Raw genomic sequence first — 21,682 nt, 5'->3', positions numbered from 1 at the left:
GTGGCCTCTGCCTCAGGCGCTAGAATGGCTCTGGTTGTGGCAGAGCGACGCCCCAGATGGGCAGAACATCGCCCCCTGGTGGGCATGCCGGGTGAATCCCGGTCAGACACATGCAGGAGTCTGTCTGACTGCCTCCCCATTTCCAACTTAAGAAAAATACAAAAAAAAAAAGAAAGAAAGAAAAGAAAAGTTAGACAAAAACAAACTGCCTATAATCCTAGGATTCAGAGACAATCATCAATAATTTGGATGACCAAGATAAACTTGTCTAGGTTGTGATGTTATTTTTTTTATAATACTAGATGTAATTTGCTATTGTTTTGTTTAGGATTTTTGCATGAACATGAGGAATTTCGGTTTGTAGTTTTATTTTCTATACTATCTTTCTCTGGTTTTGGTATCAGGGTAATGTTGCCCTGATAAATTGAATTGAGATGTGTTTCCTCCTCTCTATTCTGGAAAAGATTGTGTAAAATTGATATTATGTCTTCCTTAAATGGACTTCACCAGTGAAAAGAGTTTGTAGTATAGTTAACAATATTGAAAGTTTTTAACTACAAATGGAATTATTTTACTTGTTATAGATTTTTACAGAATTTCTATTTCTTCTTGAGTCAGTTTTGGTAATTTGTGTCTTTCATGATATTTCCACAATATCCTTTCAATTTCTATCCCTTGGCAATGATGTCCCCTCTTTCATTCTTGATTTTCATAATTTATATCTTCTCTCTTTTTATTTCTTGTTCAGTCCAACTAAAGGTATGTCTTTTCTTTTCATCTTTTCAAAAAACATACTTTTGATTTAATGGAATTGATTTTCTGTATTGTTTTCTGTTTTTATTTTATTGATTTCTATGCTGATTTTTATTTTCTATCTTCTGCTTACTTAAGGTTTCATTTATTCTTCTTTTTCTAATTTCTTAAGGTGAACATTGAGGTGATTGACTTGTAATATTTCTTCTTTTGAAATATAAGTATTTAGTATTATGAATTCCTCCCAACCACTGCTTTAGCTGCATCTCATAATTGATACGTTATATTTTGTTTATTTTAAATTCATAATGTCTTATAAATTATTTTTTATTTTTCAATTACAATTGACATACAATATTATATTATATTACTTTCAGGTGTACAACACAATTATTAGCTATTCTATTTCCTAAGTGATCATCCTGATAAGTCTCATACTCATCTGACACTAGGCATAGTTATTAGAATATTATTGAGGAAACCACAGAGAAGAAAGATGACAACGGAGTAGGCGGACGTTCCAACTGCCACCTCCCAGGACCAAATTGGATTACAACTTAATTTAAGAATAATCATCTTGAAAAACCAACTTTGAACTAAACTAAGAGGAGTCTATAACCAAGGATCACCAAAGAAGCCACACCAAGACTGGTAGGAAGGGCAGAGATGCAGAAAGGGCTGCCCCGCTCTCAGGAGCAAGCGGTGGCTGAGGGTCAGGAGGGATTCTCAGTGGGGGGTGGGTTGCCTTGAGAGGTGTGGGTCCTTAGCTCCAGGCCAGGTGCCCCAGAGCCTAGAAGAGGCTCCCAGATAGCATTTAGCTGTGAGAAGAACCGGGTTTCTGTCTGTGAGAAAGATACAGAGCTCTCAGATGTAGACTTCATTTTGAAAGACCTGTGCAGAAAACCTTGTTCACAGTCACTTACCCAGGGCTCTGGCAGGGGAGAGCTGAGAGGACTGGAGTTGTGGGAGGAGAATGTAAAGTTGGAGGCCCAGGGAGAGACACTGTGGGGGACAGAAACTGGAACCCCTGTGCTGACTCATACTCCAGTACTGCAGTCTCCATCTTTCTCGGGTGGAGCAGTCCCCTCTGAGTGGCATCAGCCTGGGGCAAAGCAGCTGCTCCACCCTTGGGAGTCTCTCATACCCCAGTCATGGCGACAGGTGGTTCTGAGAAGTCAGGAAGCAAGGGGCACATCAGTGACTCAGTTTTCTTGTGTTGAGACTGGAGCTCGCTCCCACACTCTCCCAAGTCTATGACTGGTGCTTCTAACTCACAAGAGACTCAGATGAAACTGTGAGCAGGCAGACCACACATCTGGGTCTCAGAGGCCACACCCACCAGACTCTTAGGGCCTCACCCTACTGAGGTCTGTGAAAAAAGTCTGGACAGACTGACACCTGGGGCCAAGGTGGTCACACCCACCACCCTTCCTAATTACTGAATTACTGCAGGCTCTAGACTCTAGCAGAGGTATTTTCAGCAAATGAGTCCAACAAGCAGCCAGCAGACCAGCTGCAGGAGAAGAGACTCAGGAAAACTTGGCCATTTGAGTGGACTTTCCCCCAGGACCAGAGTGGGTAAAAGCCAGCCTAGGAGCACAGCTTGGTATTTCCATGTACAGCTGGGCCTAGCAGAGGCAGAAACAAACTCCGGATTGCTTGTAGCTCCAAGAAGGTTGCTGAGGGCCAGTCACGGGCAGTGTCTCTCACTGGTCTTCACTGGGTTCCTGCTTGGGAGGCTCAGGGCTGGCACATACAGGGGCCAGCTGCGGAAAACATCAGTTCAGGACCTAACAACCCTTGCTAGAGTGGTATCTTAAGGAAAGCTCCTCACACCAGGCCCAGCTGAGATGAGTTCCACTCTCTGTGATCAGCACTGGCACAGCAGCTCATGTGCATTGGATATGGTGGAGCTTCACAGTGAGCTGGCCTGGGTGCTGGATATTCTGTTCTGCTAGGCTAGACTCCACAGGGGTAAGGGAGAGAGGCTTGGAGCATAGACATTTAAAGTGTGGGTCCCTGTGAGTCTATTATTGGATCTGGTCAAGGGGCTTAGCCACCTTCAGGAGGGGCACAGTCAGCCCCAGGAGAGGACTCTCTCAGTCTTCCTCCCTGAGACCCAGGTCTCAACAGCTGAAAGAACTTCTGCAGGGGACTGTCAGCCACACTCGGTCTGAACCTGCTGCTCACCTTGTTGGGGAGAAATAAAATTTGAGTATCCAGCAATGGCTGAGGGAAAAGGCTCTGGAGTAAGGGCCACATTCCCTGTACTGAGCTCTTGACCAAGAGACTACTGAAGTAAGGAGGTCCCACAAACATTGTATTCACAATCTCAGCTGCCCTAACCCACCTGTAGAGAGGCTGGTTGGGTGAGGCCAATCTGAGCCTACACTACAATCTTACTAAAAAAGACTCTGTGGGAAGACCAGCCAGCTGCAAGAGAAGGAAGAGCAGCTGAAAAGTGGAGACAAATCTTACAGACCATGGGGCTTTTATGGAGCTGCTGTCATCTCTAAGCAGGAGGAAACTGATCCTTATACAATGTTTGGCCCTTCCCACAGTACCCAGACACAGAAAACACAGACACAAACAGCAAAAAGTGCAGTAACTTCAGACTGATAGCCCACAGCAAGTTACAAACAACAGCTGATGCCAACCCAAGAAAAACTAGAGCCAATACTACTGGTAATGGATGGCAGACAGACCAACCCTAGATTCAACTACCTACACAAGCAGCACACCCAAAGGTAGAGTCTAGCAGTCCAGACAATGTGGAGAATAAATACGGCTAACAGGACAGACATTACACAGTGTGAAATACACATTATCAAGGTTGACCCTTAGAACCAACCAGCCTGAAGGAATAAGCATACCCATGAAAGGACCAACTGAAACTAATACTCACATACAACAAGAGGGAAAATAGTACCCTCAAGAAGCATTCCTAGAACAAGAAAAACTAGTGGCCTGGAGGACAGTAGTACTGAGCCCATCTTCTTCATAAAGACCACACAAAAATTTCAAAGTTGGATAGCACTACCTAATACACAGACAAAATGAGCAGACAGAGAAATGCAACCCAAATGAATCAACAAGAGAAACCCCCCAAAAAAAGAACTGAAGGAGATGGAGGTAACCAAAATACCAGATGCAGAGTTTAAAACAATGATTTTTAAAATTCTCAAGGATCTTAGAGCAACAATGGATAGACATAATGAGCACCTAAATAAAGAGATAGCAAGCATAAAAAAGGTCATTGAAATCATAAAAAAGAACCAGTCAGAAATGACAAATACAACATCAGAAATGAAGACTGCACTAGAAGGAATCAACAGTAGGCTGGATGAAGCAGAGGACAGAATCAGTGATTTAGAGGACAAGATAAATGAAAGCACAGAAACAGAGCAGCAAAAAGAAAAGAGACTCAAAAAGTCTGAGGAAACTCTAAAGAGCTCTGTGACAACATGAAGAGAAACAACAGCCACATCATAGGGTTTCCTGAAGGAGAATAGAATGAACAAGGGATAGAGAACCTGTTTGAAGAAATCATAGCTGAAAACTTCCCTAAATTGATGAGGGGAAAAGTCACACAAATTTAAGACACACAGAGAGTCCCATTAAAGAAAACCCAAGGAGGCCTACACCAAGACACATCATAATTAAAGTAACAAAGTTAAGGCCCTGGCTGGTTGGCTCAGCAGTAGAGCGTTGGCCTGGCGTGCGGGGGACCCAGGTTCGATTCCCGGCCAGGGCACATAGGAGAGGCGCCCATTTGCTTCTCCACCCCCCCCCCCTTCCTCTCTGTCTCTCTCTTCTCCTCCCGCAGCCAGGGCTCCATTGGAGCAAGGATGGCCCGGGCGCTGGGGATGGCTCCTTGGCCTCTGTCCCAGGCGCGAGAGTGGCTCTGGTCGCTGCAGAGCGACGCCCCGGAGGGGCAGAGCATCGCCCCCTGGTGGGCAGAGCGTCGCCCCTGGTGGGCATGCCAGGTGGATCCCGGTCGGGCTCATGCAGGAGTCTGTCTGACTGTCTCTCCCCGTTTCCAGCTTCAGAAAAAAAAAAAGTAACAAAGTTAAGAGACAAAGAAAGAATACTAAAAGCTGCAAGAGAAAAGCAGTTAATTACCTACAGAGGAGCCCCTATAATGATGACATCTGACTTTCTCAACAGAAACACTTGAGGCCAAGAGGGATTGGCAAGAAATATTCAAAGTGATACAAAGCAAGAACCTACAACCAAGATTTCTTTATCCAGTAAGGCTATCATTTAAAATTGAAGGAGAAATAAAAAGCTTCCCAGACCAAAACAAAAACAAAAAAAAAAAAACCCTCAAGAAATTTATTACAACAAAACCAGCAAGAAATGTTAAAGGGCTTGTTATAAAAAGAGCAAAGGAAAAAAATTTTTGAGAAAAAGAGGATTGTAGTTTAAAGAATAAAATGATAATAAACAACTACATATCAATAATAACCTTAAATGTAAATGGATTAAATGCTCCAATCAAAAGACATAGGGTAACTGCATGGATAAGAAAACAGTACCAGTACATATGCTATCTACAAGAGACCCACCTCAGAACAAAAGATTCACAGGCTAAAAGTGAAGGGATGAAAAAAAGTATATTATGCAAATGGAAATGAAAAAAAAAAGCTGGCATAGCAATACTTATATCTGACAAAATAAACTTTAAAACAAAGTCCATAATAAGGGATAAAGAAGGTCACTACATAATGATAAAGGGAGCAATCCAACAGGAAGATATAACCATTATAAATATCTATGCACTTAATATAGGAACAGCTAAATATATAAAGTAGATTTTAATGGACATAAAGGGTGAGATCAACAGCAAGACTATAATAGTAGGGGATTTTAATACCCCACTAACATCATGGATAGATCCTTTGGACAGAAAATTAATAAAGAAACAGCAGCCTTAAAGGACACACTAGATGAACTGGATTTAATAGATATCTTCAGATCTTTCACCCCAAAGCAGCAGAATATACATTCAAGTGTTCATGATACATTCTCTAGAATAGACCACATGTTAGGACACAAAATGAGTCTCAGTAAATTTCAGAAGATTGAAATCATATCAAGCATCTTCTTTGATCACAATGGCATGAAACTAGAAATCAACTACAATAGAAAAACTGAAAAACATTCAAACACTTGGAGGCTAAATAGCATGTTATTAAATAACAGATGGGTTTACAATGAGATCAAGGAAGAAATAAAAAATTTCCTTGAACCAAATGAAAATGAACATACAACAACTCAAAATTTATGATACACAGCAAAAGCAGTCCTGAAAGGGAAGTTCATAGCATTATAGGCTATGAAAGAAGCAAGAAAGAGCTCAAATAAACAACTTAACCCTGCATCTAAAAGAACTAGGAAAAGAACAACAAATAAAGCCCAGAGCAGGAAATAATAAAGATCAGAGTGGAAATAAAGGACATAGAGGCTAAAAAATAAAAAATAAAAAAAAAAAAACAGAAGATCAGTGAAACCAAGAACTGGTTTTTTGAGAAGGTAAACAAGATTGATGAACCTTTAACCAGACTCATCAAGAAAAAAAGAGGACTCAAATAAATAAAATTAGAAATGAAAGTGGAGAAATAACACTGACACCACAGAAATACAAAGGATTGTAAATACTATGAAGCTCTGTATGCCAGAATATTGGACAATGTTGGTGAAATGGATAAATTCCTAGAAACATATAATCTTTCAAAACTCAATCTGGAAGAATCAGAAAACCTAAACAGACATAAAAAGAGATTCAAACAGTTATCAAAAACTCCCAGCAAACAAAAGTCCTGGACCAGATGGCTGCACAGGTGAATTTTACCAAATATTCAAAGAAGAACTAACACCTATCCTTCTCAAGCTATTTCAAAAAATTCAAGAGGAGAAAAGACTTCCAAACTCCTTTTATGTGTCAAGCATAATCCTCATTCCAAAACCAGGTAAAGACACTACAAAGAAAGAAAGCTATAGTCCAATAACCCTGATGAACTTAAATGCTAAAATTCTCAACAAAATATTAGCAAACTGGATCCAGCAATACATGAAAAAAAATCATACATCGTGATTAAGTAGGATTTATTCTGGGGAGGCAAAACTGGTACAATATTCAGAAATCAATAGATGTGATTCATCACAAAAACACAAAAGGAAGGAGAAAAATCACATGATAATATCAATAGATGCAGAAAAAGCATTTGATAAAATCCAGCACCCATTTATAATCAAAACTCTCAGCAAAGTGGGAATACAGGGAACATACCTCAACATGATAAAGCCATCTATGACAAACCCACAGCCAACACCATACTCAATGGGCAAAAATTAAAAGCAATCCCCTTAAGACCAGGAACAAGGCAGGGGTGCCCCCTTTCACCACTCTTATTCAATATAGTTTGGATTCCTAGCCACAGCAATCAGACAAGAAGAAGAAATGAAAGGCATCCAAATTGGAAAAGAAGAAGCAAAACTATTATTATTTGCTGATGACATGATACTGTACATAGAAAACCCTAAAGTCTTAGTAAAAAAACTACTAGGCCTGATAAATAAATTCAGCAAGGTGGCAGGATATAAAATTAATATTCAGAAATCAGTGGCATTTTTATACACCAACAATAAACTGCCTGAAAGAGAAATTAAGAAAACAATTCCCTTCACTATTGGAGCGAAAAATAAGTAAATAAATAAAGTACCTAGGAGTAAATTTAACCAAGGAGGTAAAGGACTTGTACTCAGAAAATTATAAAACATTGATAAAAGAAATCAAGGAAGATACAAACAAGTGGAAGCATATACTGTGTTCATGAATAGGAAGAATAAAGCAATCTACAGATCCACTGCAATTCCTATTAAAATAGCAATGACATACTTCAAAGATATAGAACAAATATTTCAAAAATTTATATGGAACCAAAAAAGAACACCAATAGCCTCAGCAATCTTGAAAATGAAAAATAAAGTGGGAGGTATCACACTTCCTGATATCAAGTTATACTAGAAGGCCATTGTACTCAAAACAGCTTGGTACTGGCATAAGGACAGGCATACAGATTAATGCAACAGAACAGAGAACCCAGAAATAAACCCACACCTCTATGGTCAATTGATGTTTGACAAATGAGGTAAGAGCATACAATGGAGTAAAGACAGTCTCTTTAATAAATGGTGTTGGGAAAATTGGACAGGTACATGCAAAAAAGTGAAACTAGACCACCAACTTACACCATTTATAAAAATAAACTCAAAATGAATAAAAGTCTTAAATGTGAGTTGTGAAACTATAAACATCTTGGAAGAAAACATAGGCAGCAAACTCTCCAATATCTCTTGCAGCAAAGTTTTTTTTTAATATTTTATTAATTTTTAGAGAGAGACAAGTAAGAGAGAGAAGGGGGAGAAGCAGGAAGCATCAATTCCCATATGTGCCTTGACCAGGCAAGCCCAAGGTTTCGAACCAGCAACCTCAGTGTTCCAGGTCGACGCTTTATCCCACTGCGCCACCACAGGTCAGGCCTCTTGCAGCAAATTTTTACTAATTTATCTCCACAGGCAAGTGAAATAAAAGACAGGATGAAGAAATGGGACTATATCAAACTAAAAAGCTTTTGCACAGCAAAAGACACCATGGACAAAGTAAAAAGACAACCCACACAAGAGAGAACATATTCGCCAATATGTCTGATAAGGGATTAATAACCAAAATTTATAAAGAACTTGTAAAACTCAACACCAGGAAAGTAAACAATCCAATTTAAAAATGGGCAAAAGAAATGAATAGACACTTCTCCAAAAAGGACATACAGATGGCCAATCGGCATATGAAAAAAATGTTCAACATCACTAATCATTAGAAAAATGCAAATTAAAATCACAATGAGATACCACCTCACACCTGTCAGAATGTTGCTATTTAATAAAACAACACACAATAAGTGCTGGCAAGAGTGTGGGAAAAGGGAACCCTCCTGCACTGCTGGTGGGAATGCAGACTTGTGTAGCCACTGTGGAGAACTATATGGGGTTTTCTCAAAAAATGAAAAATGGAAGTGCCTTTTGACCCAGCTATCCCACTTTTAGGAATATATCCTAAGAATCCCAAATCACTGATTCAAAAGAAGATATGCACCGCCATGTGTATTGCAGCATTGTTTACAATAGCCAAGATCTAGAAACAGCCAAAGTGTCCATCAGTGAATGCGTGGATTAAAAAGCAGTGGTACATATGCACAATGGATTACTACACAGCCGTGAAAGAGAAGGAAATCTTACCTTGTGCTATGGCATGGATGGACCTGGAGATTATTATGCTAAGTGAAATAAACCAGGCAGAGAAAGGAAAATATCATATGATCTCACATATATGTGGAATCTAATGAACAAAGTGAACTGAGGAATGTAATAGAGGCAAAGACAGGGTCACAGGGACCAGAAGGACAGCAGTCAGAGGGAAGGAGGGTGAGGGGATGGGATCAGAGAAGGTAAAGGGATTAGTGAAACTATATATACATAACACAGAGATATAGACAACAGGACAGCAAATGGGAGAGAGAGTTAGGGGGAGGGGGGCCAAGCGGGTATAAAAAGGGACATGGGTGGGGGGTAAGAGAGTTATATTTAGTGGGACACTTGAATCCATGTAAATACAATAAATTAAAATTAATACAAATTTTAAAAATATTTGAAAATCCTATAAAACAAACAAAAAAGAATATTATTGAGTATATCACCTATGCTGTTCGTTACATCCCTGTGACTATTCTGTAACTACCAATTTGTACTTCTTAATTCCTTCACCTTTTTCACCCATCTCTCTAACCCCTTTCCCATTTGGCAACCATCAAAATGTTCACAAATGTGAATTTGTATTTGTTCTGCTTGTTTGTTTATTTTGTTTTTTATATTCAATTGTTGATAGATATGTATAAGGTCTACCAGAAAGTTCTGTCCGTTTTCATCACAAGTTTCGACACGTAAGCACATGTTTATTTGGCGCATGTGTGCCTCTCTATTTTATCACTTAATGTATACATACTGACGTAGCAAATTAACTAAAACAAAGTTGATTCACGTTAGTCTTATGTGTGAAGCGATAGTGTACCCATGGCTACTGATAAAGTTCATTTACGCCACTGTAATTTTTACAAATTTCAACAAGGAAGAAATGCTACAGAAGCATGTCTGTCGCATCCACCATATTCCCCAGACTTAGCACCCTCTGACTATCACTTGTTTTTGTCCTTACAAAATTTTTTGAAGGGCAAAAAATTCAAAAATGAAGAAGATATCAAACAAGCACCGGTTCAATTTTTCGCATCAAAAGATAAAACATTTTTCAAAAATGGGATATACAAATTGCCCTCATGCTGGCAAGAAATCATTAATAATAATGGCAATTATATTATTTAATAAAGTTTATTGACGGTAAGAAAAATTTGTATTTTGCTTTATTCCAAAAACGGACAGAACTTTCCAGTAGACCTTATATTTATTGATATTTTATTGTTTATATTTTTATCTTTATTTTCTTCATTTTGTGTGTGTGAGAGAGAGAAAGAGAGACAGGAAGAGAGAGAGATGAGAAGCATCAGCTCATAGCTGTGGCACCTTAGTGGTTCATTAATTGCTTCTCTTATGTGCCTTGACCAGGGGCTCCAGCTGAGCCAGTGACCCCTTGCTCAAGCCAGCGACCTTGGGCTTAAGCCACTCACCTTGAACTTCAAGCCAGCGAACTTTAGGCTCAAGCCAGCCACCCTGCACTCAAGATGGAAAGCCTGAGCTCAAGCCAGATGAGCCCAAGCTCTTGCTGGTGACCTCAAGGTTTCAAACCTGGGACCTCAGCATCCCAGGTCGACAATCTATCCACTGCACCACCACCAGTAAGGCTTTTCTTATTTTTAAGAAGACCTTTTAGGCCCTGGCTGGTGAGTCAGTAGATAGAGCATCAGCTAGCATAGGGATGTCCCAGGTTTGAGGCCTGGTTAGGGCACACAGAAATGACCATCTGCTTCTCTCTCCCTCCCTCTCTCCATTCTCTCCTTCTTTCTCTCCCACAGGCAGTGGGTTGATTGGTACGAGCATCAGTCCCAGTGCTGAGGATAGCTATGTTGGACCAAGCGAGTCAGCCTCAGGCACTAAAAATAGCTCGCTACTCAAGCATTGGCCCAAGACAGGGTTGATGGGTGGATCCTGGTCAGGGCACATGCAGGAGTCTGTCTCCCCTCTTCTCTTACTTAAAAAAGAAAAAAAGAAAAAAAAGACCTTTTAACATTTTATGTAATACTGGTTTGGTATTTAGCTTTTTCTTGTCTGGGAAGCTCTTTATATATCATTTGATTCTAAATGACAGCCTTTTAGGGTGGAGTAATTTTGGTTGCAGGTCTTTGCTTTTCATTACTTTGAATATGTCTTGCTACTCCCTCCTAGCCTGCAAAGTTTCTATTGAGAAATCAGCTGACAGTCTTATGGGAGCTCCATTGTAGGTAACTGACTGCTTTTCTCTTGCTTCTTTTAAGATTCTCTCTTTGTCTTTAACCTTTTACATTTTAATTATGATGTGTCTTGGTGTGGGACACTTTGGGTTCATCTTCTTTGGGACTGTCTGCGCTTCCTGGACTTGTATGTCTATTTACTTCACCAGGTTAGGGAAGTTTTCTATCATTTTTTCAAATAAGTTTTCAATTTCTTGCTCTGTTCTCCTTCCAGCACCTCCATGATGTGAATGTTGGTACATTTGAAGTGTTCCCAGAGGTTCCTTATACTATCTTCATTTTTTTTTTAATTTTTTCCTTTTTACTGTTCTGATTGGGTGTTTTTTGCTTCCTTATACTGTATTTCAAATTGCTGACTTAATTCTCGGCTTCATCTACTCTACTGTTGATGCCTGTAATTATTCTTCATTTCAATTAGTGTATTCTTCATTTCTGACTGGTTCTTTTTCATGGTTTCTATGTCCTTTTTTATGCTGTTTAAATTCTTACTAAGCTCCTTGAGCATTCTTATAACCATTGTTTTGAACTATGCCTCCATTTTATTTATTTTCCTGGAGATTTCTTCTGTTTTTTCACTTGGGCATGCTTCTTTGTCTTTACAGTTTGGCTGCTTCCCAATGTTTGTTTTTATGTATGAGGCAGAGCTGCTACATCTCCCGGACTTGGTAGAATGGCCTTGTGTAGTAGGTGTCCTGTAGGGCCCAGTGACACAGCCTCCCCACTCACCCGAGTTGAGTATTTCATGTGTGCCCCTGTGTGGGCTGTGTACACTGTCCTGTTGTATGTAGTTGAACCTTAACTGCTGTTAGCGTCACTGGGAGGGACTGACCCCCAGACCAATCGGCTGCAAGGACTGGCTGTAACTACAGTGGAGGAGCTGATGTATAGGAGTCAACCCTATGGAGCTGGACTTGTTTCAGTGGGGTTTTGGTGATCACTGAGTCTGCCCCTTGAGTGTGTTACCCGTGGAAGTGGTAGGGTCGTATTCCAGCATTTTCTAAAGCTATACATCTAGGGCACTGGCTCTGAGGCCTCCTAGGAGGTGCAAGGTCAACTACTGCCTGTGCCTTGCCTGGGGCCCCCTGGCATGAGCTACAAAGCAATGTGCAGATGACTGCTACTTGTGCTGGGCTTGAAGTTGCCCAGGAGAGGCCAGGCTGTCGACCGATGCCAGTTGCCCCTAGTGCCAGGCCTGGAGCCACCTTTGCAAAAGGTACAGGGTACACAGAGGCCAGATGCTCTTTATTTGAGAGATTTTATGAAAATCCAAAGCCTAAAGCAAAAGAGGCCATTCGTATGGAAAAGCTACTGAAGACAGCTTGGGCGGGCCCTCAAGTTGGGTGTGGTGGGGTCTCAGGGAATCAGTCATTTGGGGGAAATAGTGTGAACCAAGTTGATGGAAACTCAATATGGTGACCACCTGCTGGCTTTGTAGGGCAAGGGCTCAGAAAAGGAACAATGTCCTCTACCAACACTTTTGTCTGGCAGAAATCTGCCCCACCAGCTCTCTTCCTGATGCCAGACAATTCAACACCCCCCCCCCCCCCATGCCCCTGGTGCCTTTTGGGCTGCTGCACCAGAACTGGAGCTCAGAGGGAGTGAATCTGAGTAAATTGTGTGTGGGCCCTTTAAGAGGAACTTCCTGGGACTCCGGCAGCCTTCTGTCTCATTCAGCCTCAATCCTTGGTGCTTTTTACATCCAGAAGGTATGGGGACTTCTCTTCCTGGCTCTGGAACCCTAAGCTGGGAGGCCTTGCTCCTCAAGACAAATCTCTGCAGCTGAGATATCCCTCCCAATTTTAACCTCCAGCCCTTTCCTTGTCTCTGCCTCTCCTACCAGTCTCCATGTGACTTCTTCTTTAAATTCCTAGTCATAGGGTTTCCATTCAGCCAGATTTCAGGCAGTTCTGAATAATAGCTGTTCTATAGTTTAGGTGTCATTGTGATGTGGTTATGGAAAGATTCAGTACCTCAGTTACCTACACCTCCATCTTGACAAGAAGTCCTAAATTCATAATGTTTTAAATTTTTCTTTTTGATTTCTTCTTTTACTGTGGGCTATTTAGAAGTGCATTGTTTTCATTTTCAAATATTTGGAGATTTCTCAAGTTTCTTTCTGTTGATTATCTTTATTTTAACTACATTGTAATCAGAACATATTTTGAATAATTTCAATCATTTTAAATTTATTTAGATTTGTTTTAGGACCTAGCATATGATCTGTTCTGGAGAATGCTTTGTGAGCGCTTAGAAAGAATGTGTATTCTGTTGCTGTTGAGGTATTTAAGTCTTCTCTACCCTTATTCATCTTCTGTCCAGTTATTCTGTCAATTATCAGAAGTTGGGTATTGGAATCTCTAACTGTATTTTTGGAATTTATTCTTTCAGTTTTGTCAATTTTTGCTTTATATATTTTGGGATTCTGTTGTTAGGTGTGTACAAGTCTAATTATTATATATTCCTGATTTATTGACATTTTTATCATTATACACTACCTCACTTTGATATATTTCTTTTTTTAAAGTCTATTTGGTATTAATATAGCCATCTCAGCTTTCTTATGGATACTGTTCACATAGTAACTATTTTCCCATTCTTTTACCGTTTACCTAACTTTGAATCTAAAGTTTGTCTCTTATAGACAGCATATTATTGGATCTTGTTTTCTATCCAATTTGAGAATTTATACCTTTTCATTGGATGATTGGTAATGTAATTTAATGCAATTATTGGTAGACTGGGATTATGTCTATCATTTTACTGTTTAATTCCTATATATTACAGATTCTTAGTTTTTTTTTTCCTCTTTTGCTGTCTTTTTTTGTTTTAAACAAATGTTTTAAGCATAACATCTTCATTCTATTGACTTTTAAAAACATATTTGAGAGGGAGAGGAAGAGTGAGAGAGAAAGAGTATGAGAGAAACACTGATTTGTTGTCCCACACATCTGTGCATTCACTGGTTGATTCTTGTATGTGCCCTGACCAGTGATGGAACCTGCAGCCTAGCATATCAGTATGATGCTCAAACCAACTAAATTTACTGGCCAGGGCCTATTGATAATTTTTAAAATGGATTTTATTAATGATTACTCTAGGAATTAAAATACATATTTTACCTGGTAACAACCTACTTCAAGTTAATACTGACTTAATTCTAGTAACTTAATTATAGCAGCTTTGTTCCAATTTACTTCATTCTATCCCTTCCTTGTGCTACCGTTATTTTTTAATTTCTTTTTTTTTTTTTTTAGATTTTTATTTACTTATTTTAGAGAGGAGAGAGAGAGAGAGAGAGAGAGAGAGAGAGAGAGAGAAAGGTGGGGAGGAGCAGGAAGCATCAACTTCCATATGTGCTTTGACCAGGCAAGCCTGGGATTTCAAACTGGCAACCTCAGCATTCCAGGTCAATGCTTTATCCACTGTGTCACCACAGGTCAGGCCTGTGTTACTGTTGTGTATATATGTATATATACACACATGTGTATCTTATAAGCTTAAAAATAAATATAATTATAATAATAGCTTTATAGACTATTATGGGTTTTTAGAAAATTTAAGAGAAGAAAAGAAATACATTTATAAATCTTTTATATTTACCCACATATTCACCATTTTCTGTTTTCCTCATTTCTTTTTTGGACTCGGGTAACCATCTGGTATCTCTTCCCTTCAGCCTGAAGAGCCTCCTTTAGTATTTCTTGTAAAGCTGGTCAGGCAGCTACAAATTCTCAATCTTTATCTGGAAATATCTATTTCATTTTAATTATAGAAAGAGTGCTACAGTATATAGAAATCTTGATTGGCAGTGTTTCATTTTTCTCTCAGCAATTTGGGTCTATCTGTCTTTTGGCCTCCATGGTATCTGGTAAGTTGGCCATTAATTATATTTTTCTTTGTACATGATGACCTTTTTGTCTCAGTGGTTTCAAGACTTTCTTTTTCTTTTTTTTTTTGTATTTTTTCTGAAGTTGGAAATGGTGAGGCAGTCAGACAGACTCCCGCATGCGCCCGACCAGGATCCACCCGTCATGCCCACCAGGGGGCGATGCTCTGCCCATCTGGGGCATTGCTCTGTTGCAACCAGGGCCATTCTAGAGCCTGAGACAGAGGCCATGGAGCCATCTTCAGCGTCCGGGCCAACTTTGTTCCAATGGAGCCTCGGCTGCGGGAGGGGAAGAGAGAGACAGAGAGGAAGGAGAGGGGGAGGGGTGGAGAAGCAGATGGGTGCCTCTCCTGTGTGTCCTGGCCGGGAATCGAACCCAGGACTCCTGCACGCCAGGCCGACGCTCTACCACTGAGCCAACTGGCCGGGGCAAGACTTTCTTTTGTCTTGGCTTCCAGTAGTTTGACTATGATGTGTCTAGGATTTCTTTTTATTTATTTGGGGTTTGTTGAGATTCTGGGGTCTGTAGATTAATGTTTTATCAACTTTGAGAAATTTTCAGATATTATGTCATTAAATCTTTTTCTGCCACTTTCTCTTTTAGCCTTTTGGGACTCTGATTACATGTGTTGATATGCTTGGTGTTATTCCACTTGTTTCTGAGGTTCTGTTTGTTTTCCTTTCATCTTTTTCCTCTCTGTTCTTCAGATTGAATAATTTCTAATGATCTCTATTTGAGTTCACAGGTTCTTCTGTGACATTCTCTAGTAAATTTTTAATGTTTTGTTATATATATTGCAACTCAGATTTTTTATTATGTTTTTTAAAATGTTTATTTTTCTGCTGAGATTATTTGTTGAGACAATGTGTTTTTTTAGACTTTACCTATTCATTTTTAGAGAGAGAGGAGAGGGAGAGAAGGAAGGAGGAGCAGGAAGCATCAGCTCCCATATGTGCCTTGACCGGGCAAGCCCAGGGTTTCAAACAGCGACCTCAGTGTTCCAGGTCGATACTTGATCCACTGCGCCACCGCAAGGCAGGCCTTTAATTCTTAAGCATGATTTCCTTTAGTTCTTTGAACATATAATACCTTTTTTAAAATCTTTGATAAGTCTAATTTCTGGGCCCACTCAGAATTAGTTTTTATTGTCTGGTTTTTTTCTTCCTGAGTATGGCTCACATTTTTCTTTTAGAATTTGATTCAAATTTTTTGTTTCTTTGCATGTCTCATAATTTCTGTTGAAAACTGCATCTTAGATAATATACTGTAGCAAATCTGGACTCTGATTCCTTTACTTGTGTGGTTATTATTGGTTTTATCAACTTTCCTGGACTTAGTCTGCAAAACTGTCTCCTGCAGTTTGTGGCCACTAATGTCTCTGCGAAGTTCCTTGTTATTAATTCTTAAGTTTAATTTTTATCTTATCTCCCTAAGTTTTGTCCCCATGTCTGCACAATTTAGTGGTCAACCAGTAATTGGGCAGAGGTTATGCTCAAACACCTTTAATTTTTAATATCCATCCTCTGTTGATGGGTCTGTGTGTCAATTGAAGAATGCATTCAAAGTTTAGTCAGTTTCAAATCTGCCTGCCTTTTACTTTCTTCCATGCTTTCTTCTCTCCACTGTACATATGCATAGTGTCCTGGTCAACCAGGGATGTGTGAAGAGCTTATATAGCTTTTCTATGGTACTATCATTTCTAGAATTTCCCCATTAAATTTCTGGCTGGTCAGCTGCTTACTCCAACCGGGACTGCAATCTCAGACTAACCGAGCTATGAAGTTTTCCTTTCAATTTCTACTGAATTTGCTGCCTTTACAGACAACACTGCAGGGTATGGGTTTTCACCTTCCATTCCAAATCAAATTTATTCCAGTCTGACAGTGAGACTGCTGGTTTTCAAACTCAGTGTTGCCCCAGTAAAATTACCAGGTTAAATGTGCTGAGGGCACAGGGGAAGAAGCAGCCCAGACATGAAGGCCATAGACTCTCATCATTTTTACATTAAGTTTTAGCAGTTTTTCGCGACTAAGTGCTTCTCAATTTGTTGTTTACCTCTGGTTAATTTCCAAAGCCCTAAAATTGTTGTTTTCTACAGTTTTTCCCAGTTTTGTATCTTTTTTTTCATGGTAAATGTTATTAATAGATTTTTTAAATTAATTTTAATGGGGTGACATCGATAGATCAGGGTACATAAACATCTCTAGATTATTTTGACATTTGATTATGCTGCATTCCCATCACCCAAAGTCCAATTGTCTTCCGTCACCTTCTAACTAGTTTTCTTTGTGCCCCTCCCCCCCCAACCCCCTCCCTCTCCTCCCCCCCCATAACCCCCACACTCTTGTCCATGTCTCCAAGTCTCATTTTTATGTCCCACCTATGTATGGAATAATAAAGTTCTTAGTTTTCTCTGATTTACTTATTTCGCTCAGTATAATGTTGTCAAGGTCCATCCATGTTGTTGTTGTAAATGATCCGATGTCATCATTTCTTATGGCTGAGTAGTATTCCATAGTATATATGTACTAAAGCTTTTTAATCCACTCATCCACTGACAAACATTTGGGCTGTTTCCAGATCTTCACTATTGTGAACAATGCTGCCATAAACATGGGGGTACATTTCTTCTTCTTTTTTTTTTTTTCACAGAATCACAAATGTGGTTTTATTTAAGGCAGAGGTGGAGAAAGGCCACGCCCTTCCAGCCCCTCCTCCTACCCCAAGTCCTGTCCCAGGTCAGACACTGGGACCTGCTGAAAGGCTGACCAGGGGCTGAATGGAGGATGGCAGGGTTCTGGATTCGTACCTCAGATCAACTTTCTTTTTTTTTTCTTTTTTTTTTTTGTATTTTTCTGAAGCTGGAAATGGGGAGAGACAGTCAGACAGACTCCCGCATGCGCCCGACAGGGATCCACCCGGCACACCCACCAGGGGCGACGCTCTGCCCACCAGGGGGCGATGCTCTGCCCCTCCGGGGCGTCGCTCTGCTGCAACCAGATCCACTCTAGCGCCTGGGGCAGAGGCCAAGGAGCCATCCCCAGCACCCGGGCCATCCTTGCTCCAATGGAGCCCTGGCTGCGGGAGGGGAAGAGAGAGACAGAGAGGAAGGAAGGGGGGTGGAGAAGCAAATGGGCGCTTCTCCTATGTGCCCTGGCCGGGAATCGAACCCGGGTCCCCTGCACACCAGGCCAACGCTCTACCGCTGAGCCAACCGGCCAGGGCCTCAGATCAACTTTCTTTCAGCTATACCCACACCCGAGGATTTAGGGGCTTCTAGATCTCATCTAAAGGAAACACAGCTTTTCTGGTCCTCAAATGGGAGGTACCCATCATTCACCCCTCCACGAAGTCCCTGGAGATCTCTAGAAGAATCTGGCCCTCCCAAGTTAGGAGAAAATCACCTGTCAGGAGGACTAGGAAAGGAATGCCAAGTACGAGGGATAGAAGGTCTCTCTAGCGAGTTTGGACAGGCGTGGCTGTGTCCTCACACGGGGTATGAGTTGTCCAGGACTGCCACTCCTGCAGCCACACCACCATCTGCATGTTCAATGGCTTTTGTTCGAAGCAGATGTCCCACGTGCTTGTTCATCACAAATTCTTTTCCCTGCCTGACATAGACCCTGAAGATGCCCAGCTCTGAGAGGCACTGGACCACTTGGGCAGGGCTGCCAGGCTGTAGCAGGCAATTCCCAAACGGCTCAGGCTCAATCTTCTCCATGAGGATGTAGGAGGCCCTCTCCTCGCTGTCTTTCAGCCACTCCAGGGCCTGCACCATCTCCTCCCCATACAGGTTGTTACCTCCACCCTCTCTCTGGGGCTTTCGCACAAACCGACTGGGAGGAGCAAGGGCCTCAGTGATGGCCTGGTCACCTTCTTCACCCATGTCCAGTGAGTAGAGGCCAGCAAAGGTGGCACGGAGGTGGGCCGCAGCCTCAGGCTGGCCAGGAAGCACCTCCTCCAGGACGCCCACTCTGCTCAGCTGCTGCTGCATTTTCTTAGTTCCCGCCAGTTGGGTCACAATGTCTGGGCACTTGACAGCACACGATCTCTCCAGCAGCAGGCGTGCTTCCCAGTTCTGTGGATTGTACTGACTTGGCATGTAGCCATCCAGGAAGTAAACCACAGTAATTTCCTGGCCATCCACAAACAGCTTTCAGTCTTGGTCCAAAGATCCCTTTTCAGAGACATCTTCAAACCTTTGCCGGATTACATGGATGTTCCTGGCCAGTAGTTCATTCTCTATGGCACGCTGGTCAAATGTGTTCCTTTCTTTCTCCTGAGCAATCAGTAGCACCAGAGCTTTGGCTGAGCTGTAGAGCGCCCAGGCTTTGGCGATCCCCGGGGCCAGTCCCTTGCTGAGAATATTGGAGAGGATCTTGGCAGCTTCTTTGGTCTTACCCAGAACATTGAGGACATGTTGGTGTACAGCTGGGGTCCGGGAGGCCAGGCCCCCAAAGATGGCGGAGTGGTGTTGATTTCAATCTGTTTCAGCGCTGGGTAGCCAGCTGCGCTGTGCTGGAACATGTAGTCTGAGCGATTCAGGCCCAGGAGCACGGTCTGGGCAATGCCCTCTTTCAGGACTCACTTGTGGATGTCGAAGAGACGAGCAGTAAAGGTGTCCCTTTTGATGGTGCTGGAGAGAGTTTGCTCCAGGAAGGCGGCGTTCTGGCTGACAGCGTCCACCAGCAGGTTGAAGTCCATTTGCACAGCATAGGCCTGCTCCACCAGGGGCCCAGGGACCAGGGAGGGGAAGAGTGTGAACGGGGCATAGCTTACCACATCTGAGGAGCCAGGCTCCTGTGAGGTCCTCAGCAACACTCCCTCAGCCAGGGCCCTGTCCACCGCCTGCCGCGCCAGCTCCTCCAGCTGCTGCTCATCCTGCAAGAGGCCTCCCCAGCTGTTAGCCATCCAAACTTGTTCTCGGTGCTGCTGCGCACTGATCTTCTGATCCATTTCTTTTTTTCAAACAGTGCTATGGTGTTCTTGGGGTATATTCCTAAAAGTGGGATAGTGGGTCAAAAGACAGTTCGATTTTTAATTCTTTGAGGAATCTCCATACTGTTTTCCATAGTGGCTGCACCAGTCAGCATTCCCACCAGTAGTGCAGGAGGGTTCCCTTTTCTCCACATCCTCGCCAGCACTTATTCTGTGTTGTTTTATTGAGGAGCACCATTCTGATTGGTGTGAGATGATATCTCATTGTGGTTTTAATTTGCATTTCTCTAATGATTAGTGATGTTGAGCATTTTTTCAAATGCCTATTGGCCATCTGTATGTCCTCTTTGGAGAAGTGTCTATTCATTTCTTTCGCCCATTTTTTGATTGGATTGTTTGTCTTCCTGGTATTGAGTTTTACAAGTTCTTTATAAATTTTGGTTATTAACCCTTTATAAGTAGTATTTTCAAATATATTCTCCCATTGTGTAGTTTGTCTTTCGCTGTGGAAAAGCTTTTTAGTTTGATATAGTCCCATTTGTTTATCCTGTCTTTTATTTCACTTGCCCATGGAGATAAATCAGCAAATATATTGCTGTGAGAGATGTCAGAGAGCTTACTGCCTATGTTTTCTTCTAAGATGCTTATGGTTTTACGGCTTACATTTAAGTCTTTTATCCATTTTGAGTTTATTTTTGTGAATGGTGTAAGTTGGTGGTTTAGTTTCATTTTTTTGAAGGTAGCTGTCCAATTTTCCCAACACCATTTGTTGAAGAGGCTGTATTTACTCCAATATATGCTCTTACCTCCTTTGTCAAATATCAGTTGTCCATAAAAGTGTGGGTTTATTTCTGGGTTCTCAGTTCTGTTCCATTGATCTATATGCCTGTTCTTATGCCAGTACCAGGCTGTTTTGAGTACAATGGCTTTGTAGTATAACTTGATATCCAGAAGTGTGATACCTTCCACTTTATTCTTCCTTTTCAAGATTGCTGAGGCTATTCATGTTCTCTTCTGGTTCCATATAAATTTTTGGAATATATGTTCGATATCTTTGAAGTAAGTCATTGGTATTTTAATCGGTATTGCATTGAATTTATAAATTGCTTTGGGTAATATAGACATTTTAATGATGTTTATTCTTCTTAACCATGAGTACGGTATATGCTTCCACTTGTTTGTATCTTCCCTGATTTCTTTTATCAATGTTTTATCATTTTCCGAGTACAAGTCTTTAATCTTCTTGGTTAAATTTATTCCTAGGTACTTTTTTTTTTTTGGTTGCAATGGTGAAGGGGCTTGCTTCCTTAATTTCTCTTTCTGACAGTTCATTGTTGATGTATAAAAATGCCTCTGATTTCTGAGTATTAATTTTATATCCTGCCACCTTGCTGAATTCATTTATCAGGTGCAGTAGTTTTTTGACTGAGACTTTAGGGTTTTCTATATACAATATCATATCATCTGCAAATAATGATAGTTTTATTTCTTCTATTCCAATTTGGATGCCTTTTATTTCTTTTTCTTGTCTGATTGCTGTGGCTAGGACTTCCAGAACTATGTTGAATAAGAGTGGTGAAAGGG

General features: G+C 41.0%; 1 pseudogene; it reads right to left on the bottom strand.

Annotated features, from left to right (window-relative positions):
* Window positions 1-18,391: 18,391 nt before the first annotated feature.
* LOC136397278 (glutathione synthetase pseudogene) lies at window positions 18,392-20,108 on the bottom strand (annotated as a pseudogene).
* Between the last annotated feature and the right edge of the window lie 1,574 nt (window positions 20,109-21,682).

Source organism: Saccopteryx leptura, chromosome 3 (genome assembly GCF_036850995.1).
Source record: "Saccopteryx leptura isolate mSacLep1 chromosome 3, mSacLep1_pri_phased_curated, whole genome shotgun sequence".
Taxonomy (NCBI): domain Eukaryota; kingdom Metazoa; phylum Chordata; class Mammalia; order Chiroptera; family Emballonuridae; genus Saccopteryx; species Saccopteryx leptura.
Note: the sequence above shows the minus strand (reverse complement) of the source record. Positions and strands in the feature narration are given on the sequence as shown.